The sequence below is a fragment of the Elgaria multicarinata genome, chromosome 1 (genome assembly GCF_023053635.1).
Source record: "Elgaria multicarinata webbii isolate HBS135686 ecotype San Diego chromosome 1, rElgMul1.1.pri, whole genome shotgun sequence".
NCBI lineage: Eukaryota > Metazoa > Chordata > Lepidosauria > Squamata > Anguidae > Elgaria > Elgaria multicarinata.
The window spans coordinates 192,539,796-192,555,986 of record NC_086171.1 but is presented as its reverse complement, the minus strand read 5'-3'; the positions used below and the strand labels follow the sequence as shown (position 1 = coordinate 192,555,986).

Sequence of the window (16,191 nt, the reverse complement as noted above, 5' to 3'; positions counted from 1 at the left end):
AAATTTGGCACCGAAATGTTCTGACCTCATTGCCGGCATCTGGATAATAGAAGCGAATCTACTCAGTCTTTTAACTGGGAGCAATAAGGACATACATCCAAATGTACACAGCCAAGGAAAGCAGTTAACTTTTCAGCTTCCTGAGTTCTGAAGCTGCAAAATGTTAAATTAAAAGAGCGGCCCAATACTGGAATGTGTCAGGATTTCTTAAGAAACGGACATCCACTCCATCTTAACCTTACTTGATGCAAAACATGTCTAGTTTCTGCATCCTGGAAACCGGCTGGGTTTTAAAGTTTGTCATCATAGCCAGACAAACTCTGTATTTCCAAGGTCTACATTTTTTTTTTAAAAAAAGCACTTCTTTAGCAGTCTGTTTTGAATGTAGGTGTATTTTCCCCTTTGCGATTCAAAGTCTGTTATCTGACAGCAGAAACGTCCCATCTTCTCCCCCTTCATCTGGTTATGTAAGTGCTGCTAACTCACTTTTGTATAAAATGCCTTAAAGGAATGTCCTACATAACTGTCAGTTCACCCTGTGCAGGACCTGATGACTCAGCTTTCAAAAGGTGCTTAGTTCAACTTCCAGCTAGTGTAACAGTCAAAGTGATAGCTTAGAATCAATTCCTATTCTCTGATTGGCTGGTATAGGCCTGGGCTGCCCAGCTGTGGCTGATATGAATTGGCACAAGTCCAAAAAGGGATTCTTCCTGTGGGACAAGAGCCCTTTAAAGATGTTCTTCATGATTTCAATGAACTCACATGCAAAGGTGTAGCATCATGACAGCAGGCTTCACCCCAACTATGTGCACTTCGGGCCAAACTATACATTAGGTTAATTGGGTAGCATGTAGCTGAGCCTATTCTATTTATTATGATTATGATTATTAGAGTAAGCTCTGATTCAGACCAGGGAGGGGAGGGTTAAACCATGCACTTACTTTTGAGTAAAAAGAAAAAAGAGTAGGCTCCGCTGTACCCTATGAAATTAACTTAATATGTAGTTTGATCTTTATTAGATCATTGGTAGAGAGCTCCTGTGCATACAACTATACACACATAGGGTTCTCTTTGACCCAGTTTGCACATAATGACTAACTACAGGTTAAACAATCCATAGATAGTCGGGGCAGCCCCAGAACAAGCAAGTGCACTTCTTCCTGCCCGCTTCCCACTTCTGTTTTGCATCAGCTTTCATAAACAACCCACGGATGCTCCATTACGGGGTTGTCTGATGCAATGTGCAAAACCATGGTTTGTTGTTGGGTTAAAACTCTGGGTTGTTTGTTCTTTAAAAATCCAGAATAATGGGTTCGGATGTCACAGCAACGGGGTATTCTTGTGTTGCTTATGAAAGTATATGCTTGCTTGCTCCGGCAAGGCCCTACCAATTCATAGTTTAAACAACCCATGAATTGTTGTTACATGTGAACCAGGTCTCAATGTGATTGGGATCCCTGCTTTTGCAACATTTTGTCAGTGCTCCCCTAACCTGCTATTCTTTGAGTGATCATTTGGCAATCCCCTGTGCTGCAGGACAGGGACTTCGCCCCCCAGGTCTAGCCATAACTGCACAACTGTGTTCATCTTCAAAATGCCTTGAACAGAAGATTTTCTTGGAACTATGCAAAAAAGTCAGTACACAAAAGGAAGAATACATGGCAAAGAGAGAGGAAAACAAGCAAACGCAGGCACCAATTCTAAATGTTAAAGTTCTTATAATGACCAGCTGTTATGGAAACAGTTCAGGGAGAGGAGAAGCCAAAGGAAACTGGTCTTTCAGCTGATCTACTGGAGTGGGCCTTGTCTCCCATTTCTCCCTTTGCCACAGTTTGCTTCCTTTTACTTTCAGTATCATTCAATTCTGATATCTCTAAATAATTCAAGCTTACTGTTCAGTCTGAATCTTGCAACGTGGGTGTTGTCATATACTCTGCCCACTCATAATTTCTCTGGTCATGTGCTACCCATTTGACTCAGGTTGCTCCACAAATATTATTGGATTTTTTTTCTGGTTTTCTTGATTGGAGAATGTTACGGTGAACTATTGAAAATTGGAGTGAACATAAGAAGAGCCATGCTGGATCAGACCAAGGGTCCATCTAGTATATATAGCATTTGGTTCACACAGTGGCCAACCAGCTGTCCACAGGAAATGCACAATCAGGTGGTGGCATATTATAGTTTTGGATCCTGTGGAGATCCAGAAAATAACTGGGGAGCTGGTCAAGGCAGGTTGCTGATTATTCTTTAGCAGGGGGAGGGAATCTGTGTCCCTCCAGATGTTACTGGACTGCAACTCCCATCAGCCCTAACCAGTCCAACAACATCTGCAGGCCCAGATGTTCCCTATCCCTGTTCATTAACACTTTTGCCCTCATGGTTTTAAATTATATCTGCAGCCATGTGGGCTAGCAACTCTCTTTTTTATTTAAGGGAAAGCTGGGATCCAGCAAGTCCAGTAAGGAAAGTCTACATTCTTCTTCATACTCAGGAAACAACTCACTAAAAAGGTTCCTTAGTTCTTCCCTATTCAATTTAAAACTTCATATCATTACATCTATTGTTAGTTCAACCTTTTAAGCTTCATTTTCATTAGCTTCATACCGGACCTGCACTGGGGAGCTTTTTATTTTAATTTCCTTTTGCTTTTCCAGCTATTCTTCTGGTCCCAACACACCACTCTTTATAATTTATTATATCACCACAGGCACTTCTATCAAAATGTTCTTGTAAATTTGTTTTAAGTTGTCTCTATTGAATTTAGTTTGATTTTGTTTCGTAATCTTTTGCAATCTGAATAAATATATTTGCCTGGGAATTTTGCTATATCAGGTGTGAGAGGGATCAAGAGGATGCTCTGCAATTTATAATTAGTAGCTTAAATTAAAACTCATTTCATGCCAATCAAAACTCTTCACCCAGGTGCAAGGCCTGGACTACTCTCTCTCTCTCTCTCTCTCTCTCTCTCTCTCTCTCTCTCTCTCTCTCTCTCTGTGTGTGTGTTATATAATTTAATATAACCCATCATATTAAATAATTTGCCAAACAATCTCAGGTTGGCTCAGCATCCAGGTTTAGTCTCTCCTCTGCTGATGGCACCATGCTTAGGACAGCTTTTTCTTATTGCTTCAACAGAAGGCCAAACTAGACGTTACACTAAAAATGCAGCCAAAACAAAGATAAATGAAATTTCATATGTCTCTCCCTATGAATAGGGGCCTTTGTGTGAATTGTAGTGTGCGTGTGTATATTTGTCCACATGCATGCATACACGCACATGTATACTGTATAACAGGTGGCATGTTACACATACTTCATAGTATGTCTTTATTTATATGGAGAATAGTTTGGGTGAGAAACTTTGGGGGTAGGGGAAAAGAGGAGCAAACTGCTCAAGTCCATTGGCTCTGTCCAAAAACAAAGCAAACATTTAACCACTGGAGTGTGGCTTTTAGTTTATTTTTAAAAAACAAACAAACATTTGCTTATACTTGTTTTCATATGTTCACTAAGGCACATCATGGTTTCTTTGTTTGTTTGTTTGTTCTGTTTTACCACTTGCAGCTACACCTGATCCAGTTGGCTGGCCCAGTTACCACCTCCTCCTCTATAGCTCTCAGTGAAGGAAGTTGGGGTGAATTTATCTCTGGCAATCTCTCAAAGGCAAATCACTTTTTCTTACTTAGTTTCTGGTTCCAAATCATTCACAGTTCCAGACTGATGTCTTAACGAGTAAACTGTTAAGACTTGTACATCATTAGTCAATGGGCAGAGACCGAGAGCCTTTGCATTCTACCCCTGTGCCAATTCATTTGACATTCCACATGTTTGTGTAATGTATTTCTATGGATCTATCTTAGTTCTGCCTTTCAAAAACAAGATGCATTCCCTACACCAACAACGCTTTTATTGAAACAATCAGACTTTCTCTGTTCCTGCCAAGTCCTTGCTTATGCAGTGAACAAATAATGACTTTTCCACCAGGAAGAAAGCATTAATTAAGCGTATTTGTCAGACTTCTATTCTGCAGGGAGGAGGGAGGGGGGAGGCTATCTTCTGGAGGTGTCAGCCAGAGGTGAAAGGCAGATTAGCATGCAATTGAGGGCCTTCCAAGTTAAATCTCATCTTTGCGGTTAGCTGTTAATAATGAAGTTGTCACTAAAGAAAGAGTTTAATGGTTTTAATTTTGTTTAATTACTTGGAAAAGCTTGGAAATAGGACCAGTTTGTTTGCTTGTATTAACTAGAAAGGAAAAAAAAGAATCAGAGGTTGTAATAAAGAGAGAGAGAGAGAGAGAGGGAGAGGGAGAGAGAGAGAGACGGCTGAGCCACATGCCTGAACGGAGACAAGTTATAATCTATTCTTTGATTGTTGAGTTTCATGCCTTGATGACATTATTTTTTTAAAAAAATGTAACACCACTTAGCACTTGGGCAAGTTTGCCTGAACTCTAGAACAACTTTCCTCCAACACAAATTGCTTCATGGTTCCCTAGTTAGTTAGTTATTTAAACATATCACTTAAGGGAGTCATTTACGTCAATAAAAAAACTTTTAACTTGGTCTCTTCATGCAGCTATTCTTTAGAAGTATTTGCCACTGCTTTTCATAATAAAAATGCTTAATACATTAATGGTTACTTGAAGGGTCAAATGTAAGCACATGTGGGTTACAGGAGTGAGTAGTGAAGTGGACAAGTTTGCCAATAACACCAAATTATTTAAGGTTGTTAAAACATAAAGGGATTGTGAAGAGCTCCAACGGGATCTCTCCAAGCTGGGAGAGTGGGCATCCAAATGGCAGATGCGGTTCAATATAAGCAAGTGTAAGGTGATGCACGCTGGGGCAAAAAAACCCAACTTCAAGTATAACCTAATGGGATCTGAGCTGGCGGTGACCGAACAAGAAAGAGATCTTGGGGTTGTGGTGGAGAGCTCGATGAAAATATCAACCCAGTGTGCAGCAGCTGAAAAGAAGGCAAACTCCATGTTAGGCATTATAAGAAAAGGAGTCGAGAATAAAACTGCCAGTATCATTTATACAATTCTATGGTGCGACCACACTTAGAATATTATGTACAGTTCTGGTCACCACACCTAAAATAAGATATTACAGAGCTGGAAAAAGTGCAGAAAAGGGCAACTACAATGATTAAGGGGTTGGAACAGGATTGTTTAACTTGGAAAAAAGGTGACTAAGGGGAGACATGATAGAAGTGTACAAAATTATGTGTGGTGTCGAGAATGGGGATTGGGAGACATTTTTCTCCCTCTCTCAAACTAATAGAACCCAATGTGGTCATCCCATGAAGCTGATTGGTGGGAGATTCAGGACAAATAAAAGGAAGTACTTCTTCACACATCGCATAGTTAAACTATGGAATTCACTACCGCAAAATGTAGTGATGGCCACCAATTTGGATGGCTTTAAAAAGGGGTTGGATAAATTCCTGGAGAAGGCTATCAATGGCTACTAGCCATGATGGTTATGTGCTACCTCTAACAGAGGCAGTAAGCCTATATACACCAGTTGCTGGGGAACATGGGTGGGACGGTGCTATTGCACCATTTCCTTAGTTGACAGCTGGTTGGCCAGTGTATGAACGTGCTGGACTAGATGGACTCACAGTCTGATCCAGCATGGCATTTCTTATGTTCTTACAACGATGTTCTTTACTGGATCAACTTTTAACATGAAAAGATAAGTTGATCAGCATTGATGTAGGAGCCTTGCATGCAGCAGAATGGAAAAGGCTGCTAATTTTCATGTGTAGAAGGAGCAAGATTACTGAATAATGTAAATATGTTTTGGTACATTACAAAAGCATCCGTGGAAGCCTATACAACAGGACGCCCTAAAAGCAAAAGTTACAATCAGGGAAAGGCGAAGGCCTTTTTGAGGCTTCAAGTGAAAAGGATAGTTCCTTTCTGCTCCCACCAACCACTCGTACTTTCTCCTCTAGAGTGTCGAACAAAATTCTCTGCACAAGGGAGCCTCACATTTTGTATGGAGTGTCCACAGAGAGAAGAGGCTGCACTGTTTCCTCTCTTTCCTGAATCCTGCACGAAGTGACTAGGTCAGCTTTGTCCTTTCTGGCCTCATCCTCTCACTTTGCACAAGGCTCCAGAGAAGGGGAAAAAACAAGAGAGACTCCTTTCTACTCAAGCATGTGACTCCCCTGGAGGATCACATGTGTGACATGTGAGGTGCTTTTGTTTAACTCCTTTTCTGACCAGAGAAGGAAGCAGCAAGAGCTGAAGACAGAAGGGACATGGTTCACGTGGACAGCTAAACCACTGGATTTCATGACAGGGGCAACAAAATGAAAGAAGAGACTGCTGAGGTGAGGAATGAACAAGGGGCAAGGAAGATGAGAGGAAAAGCAAAAACCTGGAAGGCAAAAATGCGATGGGGAGATGTGCAGCAGAGCATTTTAAAGATTTCAGTTAGCCCTCTTATAATGGATAGTGCAAATGTTACAGCTATTCTATTATTTATTTATTTAATTGCTATACCACCCCATTGCCAAAGCTCTCTGGGCTTTACAAAGATTAAAACGTTAAAAGCAATATGCAAAATTAAAAAAAAACATAAAAAACACACAACAGACAGTATACATGCAGACAAAATATGCATAGAAACAATACAGCAATATTTTGCATTTCTTGCAGTCACGTCAAGCCATGAGAGGTATAATACACTCTGACATCCCCCTGGTTCCCCCCACCCCCATTTTTTAAAATAATCCAAACAGATGCACACACCACACTAGGAGCTTTATTAGTCAACGATATAGTGGCATGTCTAAAACAGTCTTAAAATGGCCTACAATGACTGAATGCTTTTATTATTTAACCTAAAAGGGCACTGAATACAAGATTTAGCCTCCAGTAAGTTAAACAAAATATTTCCTACTTCCTCAGAAAATCCTTCCCAAATTGTATTCATCTTGAGTTAATCCACCATCTACTGAGTGAATTAGAGTGTATTTGTTTTGAAAATCTATTTTATAGAATTCCAAAGGACCGTGTTTTCCTTAGGAAGGGCTTATTTTGCCTTTTCCCCTTCTTTATTTCTTTTTAAAGAGGGATGCCTGCTCGTAGGCCATGGCAGGTTTTTAATATCCCAAGGTGCCCAGCACATATGAGTAACAAAATGTAAATAAACACAGCTGAACCAGGAAGAAGATGGAAGGTTTTCTCATTAAAGAAATAAAATAAACAGATGTCCTTAAGCACTTTGGCTTATGTTTGTCAAAGGAATGGAGGACTCTTAGATGTCTGAACAGCAGTGGCGGCGGCACATACATATTAAGCCAATTCTCAAACAAAGCAAAGAATGCACGCCACTCTGAATTAGCTAATAGAGCTCAAGGGGGAAGCATATATTTGATTTGAACCCTAACAATGTGAACCTTCACAAATCAAGCAAGGAGATCTGAACTCTACAATTAGCTTTGTGCCAGTTTTTACTTTACTTCATAATGCAGAGAACAAAAGGGCAGACTTAGCCAGTCGAAGCATGAATCAGCATCGGAGCTGATGAGATTTCGGTAGCATTTCAAATAAGATACTAATTTTAAGGGTAATTACTAGGACATATTATAAGCATATAATAAAAGTCCATTCTGGTAGATTTGCTTTTTAAAGAAAGTTTTAACATGCAGACAGATGATAAATTGTACTCTGTCCTATTTTGAGGCTTTGGATATTATAAGAAGACCTGAATTTGGAAGGGTGTTTAAGAGATTGCTTATTCATAATGTGAACTGTATTCATATATACTTTACAGTACATGGTGGGCCAATGGCATTGTACCTGCCCATCCTGCCCCTTGCATATATGTATTGGATGTAATGTGTATATGGCATGTATACAGATCAAGTCCAAAGTTTTATAAGCTGTGATTCTTACTCCAATAGTTTTGCTGAGTATCAGACCAGCATGTATTGGATTATACTGGCATTTACGATTTACATATTATATCCAATATGTGCAAGTAAGCCAGGTACAGTAAACAAGCAGTCAATCCCACTGGCCCACTTCTTCTCTCTCAAGGCCAAGCAAGTTTACAAATCCAGGTGCCTTTTTGATGATTTGGAAGAAGACAAGAGTTTCTTTTAAGCACGCGATAGCGTGCTATTTGCTAAACAAAACCTACCCTTCATTATTACAACTTTCTTTATTTTTATTTTCTTTCTTTTTAAAATATAAGTTGAGAACATGGAAATGTTGCCTACTATAGTTAGGTACCAGGAATCACATTAACATGTTCATTAAGGTCTTTGTGGAAAACCCAGCTTTATGACTGACATGGATTTCAACAGATCATTCCTATTTTCACGTTCCTTCCTTTCTTCCTAGAAGGTCTTTCTGGTTCCTATCGACTTGAAAGACAACCTTTTGGCACGTATACCATTGCTAACAAAATTTTATTTCCCACCTTAACTTTGCCCAGGGAGGAGTGGAGTGGATAAGTCCATATGATCCACACGCTGGTCAATCTTTCAAGAGCCCCATATGCAAAAGATAGTTTGGATGTTACTTTTTAAATATGGTTTACATGTAAAACACACTTTGACACACAGTATTGATGTGGTGATGCCAATGTGTTTGAAATGGATGATTGGATAGCCCTGCTACTGAGTAATTCACTATATTTGGAACAATTACTTGGAGTTAATTGTTTCGTACAATTTTGCAAAGCTTCCTTTCATCTATTCATCTAGCTGTGTTATTTGTTGCAACATAAACAATGAAAAGCCTTGAGTGGCAATTTAAAGACTAAGAAGTTTATTGTGGTGCCAGCTGTTATGCACCAGCTCCGATCTTCAGATGTATGATGAACTGGGCTCTAGCCCATGAACGCTTATGCCACAATAAACTTGGTAGTCTCCAAAGGTACTTCCTGCATAGTTTGTTTTGAACATCAGTAGACCAACATGTCTTTCTTTCCAAGGATTGTATTCTCCCTGTTGTGGTATTCCACTTCACTCTTTTATCCTTTAAAGCTTTTGTGACTGGCGTCTTATGTTTAATACATATATAGTATTCGGCAACCTTTTCAGACCTGGGACCCAAACTCCGGGGATCCATTTCTTAATTTTTAATTGCATATTTGTATGGTGGTAGTACACTATTTGAATACTAATGGCATACTATATACATTTTGATGGACTGATAACCATCCAGGCAAAACAAGCAAATGCATGTCCCGACTGATTTAGTTTTGCATTGGGGCAGTTGTGAAAAAAGGAAAGTATAAATCCATCCCCCCATCTTTTAAAAAGCTGCTCTAGGCCCTGCCCGTGCCACAAACCACTGGGATCTGCCCCAGGCTAAACCCTTACTCCTGCTGTGGGTTTTAGCCCTGAAACAGAAGGTCCTGCCAAGGTACTACAATTTTGGAGGGGATAACTTACTGGCTTGGAGGGGGGGAGCCATGGGGGCTAATTTCTCCTGCTGTGTGTGCCCATCACATGCAAAGGGATTTTTGCCATCGCCGCTGCAGCTTGCTGCGTTGTTCGAACTTGGTGAGGGTGTCTTGTTGCGTGGTTAACAAGGCAACCCAGAACCTTACAACAGCCCATGGTTTCTGGGTGGCTTCTTAACTATGACAACAAGCCACCCTTGTCAGGTTCGCATGAAACGGCATAATTACCAAGGGTAATTATGCCAATCCCCCAGCACATGATCATCACATGTGGTATTTACTGTTTTACTCTGTACAGCACCATGTACATTGATGGTGCTATATAAATAAATAAATAATAATAATAATAATAATAATAATAATAGGGGAAATAAATGGCTTCTTTCCCCCTCTGTGATTGTGCGAACCCAGTGGCCGTCCAGGTGCTTTGGCCTACAACTCCCATCAATCATTGCCAGCATAGTCAATGGTGAGGAATGTTGGAAGTTGTAGGCGAAAACATCTAGAAGGCCTCAAGTTGCCCATCCTGACTTAAACTAGTTTGCCAGTGAATGCAGCCTTTCACATATGTTGTGTTTCTAGATCACCGCACCCTACAAAATCTCTGGAATAGGTGAGTTGAGCTACCAAGTCCAGAACAGTCATGCAAAGTAGCCCTAAAGAAGAACTTGGGGGTAAGACTGTGCATGCAAGCAATTAAAGACCTAGATGGGTGTAAGAAGATATTGTTTAAAAAGCTAGTAGTTTGATCGTCTCTTCCAAATGGATCACAAATTTGTCTCTATTATGTCTCCTCTTCGCTGCCATTTCTCCACCTTCTAAACACTAAAGGGTATTAACATTATGTACTTTCATGTGTTTAGCTCACCTGTTAACACCTGAAAGCTATAAAGGGAAAAAGAAAACAAAAGGGGGAAGGGAAAACCCCTGGAACACTAACATTCAAGTACATCTGGTGCTCACAAGGCCTCTATTGACCTCAGCCATCCAGAGATTTGGTTCTAATCTATACAGGCTTTGCGATTGTGGAATTAATGCCTGTCATGTGTAATTAATGACGGATTATGTTGCAAGATTTGCATGGGAAACCTACTGACTACAAAGAGGATCAGAGCTAACAGAACTAGTATTATTCCAACTTTGCCACAATTGGCCAAGGAAAGGTGAGCTCATGCAATCATTTGAACAGGAAAACCCTGCCACATAATGGCCTTTCAATGTCATTCAATCAAGGTAATTATTTCTTCCGACGGTACCCCAAGATATATATATATATATATATATATATATATATATATATATATATATTTAACCATCTCCTGTGGAATCTTAGTTTCTTATTGTTCTGACTCACTTATCTTTGTATGGCCATTTCCCAGTACGCCATCAGAACTTGTCTGAAGAGATATTCTTTTCTATATGAGCTGTGCATGGGAATAATGAGAAATCACATGATTGTCCTTCAAGGTCAGTAGAAGAAGCTCTGCTCCAAGGAAGTTTACCTACTGAGTCTAAGAGGGGGCCTTTTTCCTAGTCCTTTGGATCTCCCTGCCCTGTAAAGTGTCCTTATGCTCACATGTATTCGCTTTCAGAACACGCACACAATATTTTAGTACAGAAATATAAACACAACTCACTGTTTCTTCAAACTCCACGTTAACATGTTGTTTTATGTATGTGGTTTATGGACAGTTCACAAATGCAACTCACCTCTTGATGACTAACTATAGCATCAAACACATCATGTGAGAAGGGCAGAGCAATCCCAGTTCCCTGGTAAAGGTTGGCCGACAGGCAGCCAGATGTGGAAGAAATACTGCTCCACTGGTGGGACAAAACTCTTCCCCAGATACACCTGCAGAAAGCTTTGTAGCTGTAAAAGTAGTGGCAGTGGTAGGGCTTAAGATGGGCTGTTTCGGGGAATCAAAAGCCCCCTTATTTCCCTGCAATGCCCATGGTTTGGGCCCCAAACTACACTGGCCTGGAAGTGGTGTAATTATTTTCTTCCCTCCTGTAATACCAATGGAGATTTTTTTTAAAAACAACAATAACACCAGATAGGGGGAAAAGCAAGTACCTGTCTGTAAGCTGTCAGGGCTTAGGAAGTGGTGCTTCCCCCATCAGGGAAGTTCTCCCCCCGCAACACCCCTTAGTGAACCATCTTAAAACCAAACATTACAGACAGAATGCTCCTACAGCCCCAAATAGACAGCTTTTCAGAGAAAGCAGCTCAAACATGAAGTTGCAATTCACTACCTGGTTCTACTGCCAAAACTGAGCCAGTCTGGCCCTGTAAGATGCCTGGGGACTCCCTGAGAAGGAACCACGCTTAAGCCAACCTGAGTGAACCTTGGTTAGCATTCTTAATCATTCACATCTGTGTCCACAATCCTTAACTCTAGTTGCGGCTAGCATCGTTAGAAGAAAAACAGCCAAGGAGTTGGGTTGGGGGAAGATAAATTCATGCTTGAGAAGGAAGGGTCTTAGTGCATGAATATCCCTATTCCCATGTATGGGAAAGGGTTCATGGCTAAACCTGCTTATATGGAATTTTGTCAAGCTGTATGGACAAACAGCTAAAAGGCAGCTTCCCGTGTACCTTTGCTTGAAACACCTCTCCTGACTTGGCATATTGGCAAGGGATGCAGATCTGGCAGCTAAGGATGGCTCCCTTTTAAGCGAGAGGTTCAAGCCATTCCAGCAGCACATCTGATGTTCTGCACAATGACTATTTCAACTTGGCGTGAAGAACAGTTTGTCCTTTTCTTAATGAGCCACACACTTTTCTTGCAACCAACCCAGAAGTGGACTACTGACCAGTAACTCCACGTGGGAGCTAGTTCAAATAGCATCAGCGATTGCCAAGTGATATTCTGGGAAACAAGCTCCCGGTAACACACCATTTCAGTAAACAAAGGTGCTTGCTAATGCTTCTTTCTGATGTGTGTGCCGTTCACTCATGAGAAGATAGATGTCTGAATAGATCCTAAGATCTCAAGCTCCCATTGGGGGATATTGGGAGACACAGAAGATACGTTTCTAAATTGCTTTAATTTCCAGATCAGCAACAATAATCAGTAGACCAGTCCATAAGAAGAAAGAAACTGCAAGACTGGGAACTGCTGTGCTAATTTAATCAGGCAAAGGATCCTTTTACACTAGCTGTTTTGTACAGAATTGGTGGATTTATGTTGATTCCCCTTTTAAAGACAATCTAAACAACAGGGTTGGACCCAGGATCTGCCTTGAAGTAAATAGAGACTTTCCCCACTCCACAGCTCCGGATGTGTGTAATTTCAGGAAAAAATGTGTGTGTTTGGGGTGGGTGGGGAGATTTAACCCTCCCTCCTAGTGTTCCATAGTCCTAATCCAAATCAGAGTGGTGCATGCTTACACAAGGGTAAGAAAAAGTAATTTGCATATTATATTACACAGATGGCCAAACTGTTCACACAGTGGTCGACCAGGAACCCACAAGCAAGACACAGGTGCAATGGGTGGGAGGGTGCTCTTGCGGGTTTCTGGTCAACAGCTGGTTGGCCGTTGTGTGAACAGTGCTCAGCTAACATTATAGGATGTTCTTGACCACAAGGGCAGGCATTGCCAGTTCATATTATGTGCCATATGGAACCACCATTCTTCTTCGTGGTTTCTGTGCCTCACACATATGGGTTATGTGCTTGCACAGAACAGTCATTTGGAACAGAGCAGAAGAAAGTCCTGCCCACCTCCTCTGCACATGCTCCAGGCATGGCTCACACCTGCCTCAGTTTGTCTCACCCCCCAGGGGCGTATGGCCTCCAAGGCCGTCTTCAAACAGGAAAATCCTGCTAACTGAAGGACACTCCTTCTGTCTGTGCCTCGGAGAAGTACACAGAATGGAGTCTTGTGGCTACTGTCAGGCCTTTACTAAACAGGCCAGGAGAAACAGGACATCTTGCCTCCACGCCCTTTTGTGGGAGCAAGCACTCAAGGCAGCGGATGCAGCTGCACCTAACCAGCCTCTACACACCATCTCAAGTTGCATGAAGCTAGCACCCTCCCTCTCACAACTAATTCCACCAGTTTAAAGTGCTACTGGGTACTCGTCCTCGAGATCAAGTATAGCAGCTTCTCCCTGGCCCCAGCTTCGGTCTCGCCTTTAGAGCAACAGTCAGCAGTAACTCAGCTCAGACCTGAGCCTTTGATGCAGAAGGTTGAGACCAAGAAGGTCAAGTCTCAGAATAAATGCCCTGCTAATTCTCAGTCACCAGGACTATAGAATAACATCAAGAAAACTATACACAAGATCACATCTGATGATGAACCAATGGTACCCACACTGAAGCAAATAACCACATTACCGACAGCTTTGCAGCCTTACATTCAGTCACCAACACTGATTCTCAATTTTTTTTTAACTTCCATGAGACTGCAACTCCTTGGGGTAACATCCAGTGAATGGTGTTGGTACTACAGAGTGAATCCAGGGGATATTTCTTTATGGAACCTCATCAGCCTACCCTTTGGGTATTGCTCTCCAATACCATTCCCCTGTAAGTCTTGTCCTCACACATGGACAGATCCTCAGATACTAACAGACTTTGCCAACCTCATCTGTTTCCTTGGGCAACTTTCCCCAGCACTGCTACAACTTACCACGGGAGGACCACTGCCACCATTATTACGCCAGATCACTTCCCTACTATTACGACAAATGATTGCTACTGCATTGGTATTATTCCTCTCCCCAATGGCACCATGAACACAAAAATAGGAACATTCAACATTATTATCCCATACATTCCCACTGTCCTTACAGCGACCAATCTGAGTTACCTCTTCTATATGCACTGCCAACCCACCCAGTATTGAAACAACCTGATACTCAGGGACCCCAAACAGCCACTGTACCTATGCTGACCAGGCTACCTCTTGCATTATGCCCTCCTCTTCTGACCAACTTCTTTCAGGGCATTATCCTCTCAAAACTCCTAGAAACTACTGGAGATATTCGGTCAGTGAGTCCTGCATCTGCCCAATTCAACGCCTGGAATCAGCTACACTGGTTGCCCAAGTGGTATCAGTTCTGCCTGGATATCAGAGCCTACAGATGCAGCCTTTAACAGAGTAATTATGTTTGTAATTTTGGGCAGCTCCCTCTCGCTTTTCGGTTACTCACCATGAAGAAGGACAAGTTGCTTACCTGTAACTGTATTCTGCATGTGGTCATCACACAACTCATCCTCCTCCCCGCTTCAACATCTAGACCTCAATTTATTTCTTTGCTGTGGTGGACTGGAACTTAGAGGCAGGTGGGAGCCATGCCAGGAGCATGCACAGAGGGGTGGGGTGGTGGGACTCTGACCTAAAACTCTGTTCAGCTCTAAATGTTCTGAATGACTGTTCTATATGGGCACAAACTCCATATGTGTGAGTTCATAGATGACCACTCAAAGAACTAAAGTTACAGGTAAGCAACCTGTCCTTTTTAATTCTGCTTCCAGCTTATTGTGAAAAAAGCAATGCCTCAAGAAAGCTAGTGGGGAAGCAACCAGAATTCTGAACAAAATGTTGCCTTCGGTCACATGGGCTTTCTTTTCACAGGGAGATGCTACAAGCCTTCCAAACACTTTAGCAGGTTTTTGCATCATAAACAACTTTTAAAGATCTTTTTACATGTGCACACATCTAAAGGCAGATAATAAATCTACCTTGCTAATTACATGTCTGGCTTGTTATAAACATCATAAAACAAGCCCAGCTGGTAGAATCATAAAATGATGTCAAATCATATTTCTGCAGCCACAGAAATGTTCAAGGCTGTTCAAACAGCTGCCAAGTTGGTCATCCCATTGTAATAAATAGCAAATACAGCCTCTTCCATTCCACATTAAAGTGATTAAGCATGCTCTAATACAAAGATTTTGAACTTATTTGTTAATATCAGTAAAAAAGGAAAAGAAACTGTTGCATGAATAAATGAAGACCTACTATTTTAGAGTTCTGCTGTGGTTACTAAATACTGCACTGGAGTCTGGAAAGGAGCAAAAATTTGAATTTGTGCAGCTTTTTACTTGCATACAAATCCTCTGACTAAATGTCATATGGGATAATACATTGGGGAAAAATGAAGCTACTCTTTGGTATGATCAGCAGATTCACATAACTTATCTCTTGCAGGACTATACCATGTCAGAGAGCAGATGGGGCACTGAATATAAAAAAGCAAGTCCTTGCACATATGAAACCATCATGTCAGGCAGAAGGATTTTAGCCTCCTATTCTCCATGAGATGTTAATTTTGAATTTACCAAGAGTTTTATTGCTGTTGTTGTTAACATGAGGAAGTATTCAAAACCCATTCACAGTCCAAAGTGGTACAGTTCAGCAACAAGTGCATCCTTTGAGGCTGCTTATGATGTCCTCTCTCACAGAGAGGTTTAAAAAAACTGTCACTTCCCTCCCCCCACCCCCCTACACACACAAAGCCTAGCAAAAAAAAATTGGGTACCTCAACCAGTCAGGAGTTCTTGCATCATGTCTGCTGAATAAATTGTTTCTTGTTTCTTTTTAATAGAAAAAGGCATTGACTAGAAAAACAGCTCACTATCCTATCTAGAAGAAGCTAAACAATACACTCTTTTGAAGAACTTGGTTTATTGGCAATGTGACAGGATGTTAATTAAATTTTCACATGTTTGAGGGAAATACCACTGGACTTAGTTATTAAATATATTCTGGTGAGGGGAAAGAGCAACATCTGTTAGAAAAGCTG

The 16,191-nt window shown here is 41.2% G+C and overlaps 1 protein-coding gene across 3 annotated transcripts in view; it reads right to left on the bottom strand.

Moving 5' to 3' along the window:
• EYA2 (EYA transcriptional coactivator and phosphatase 2) overlaps positions 1–16,191 on the bottom strand; it is a 183,598-nt gene that overhangs the window by 31,032 nt on the left and 136,375 nt on the right. The gene's annotated exons all lie outside the window — the stretch shown is intronic.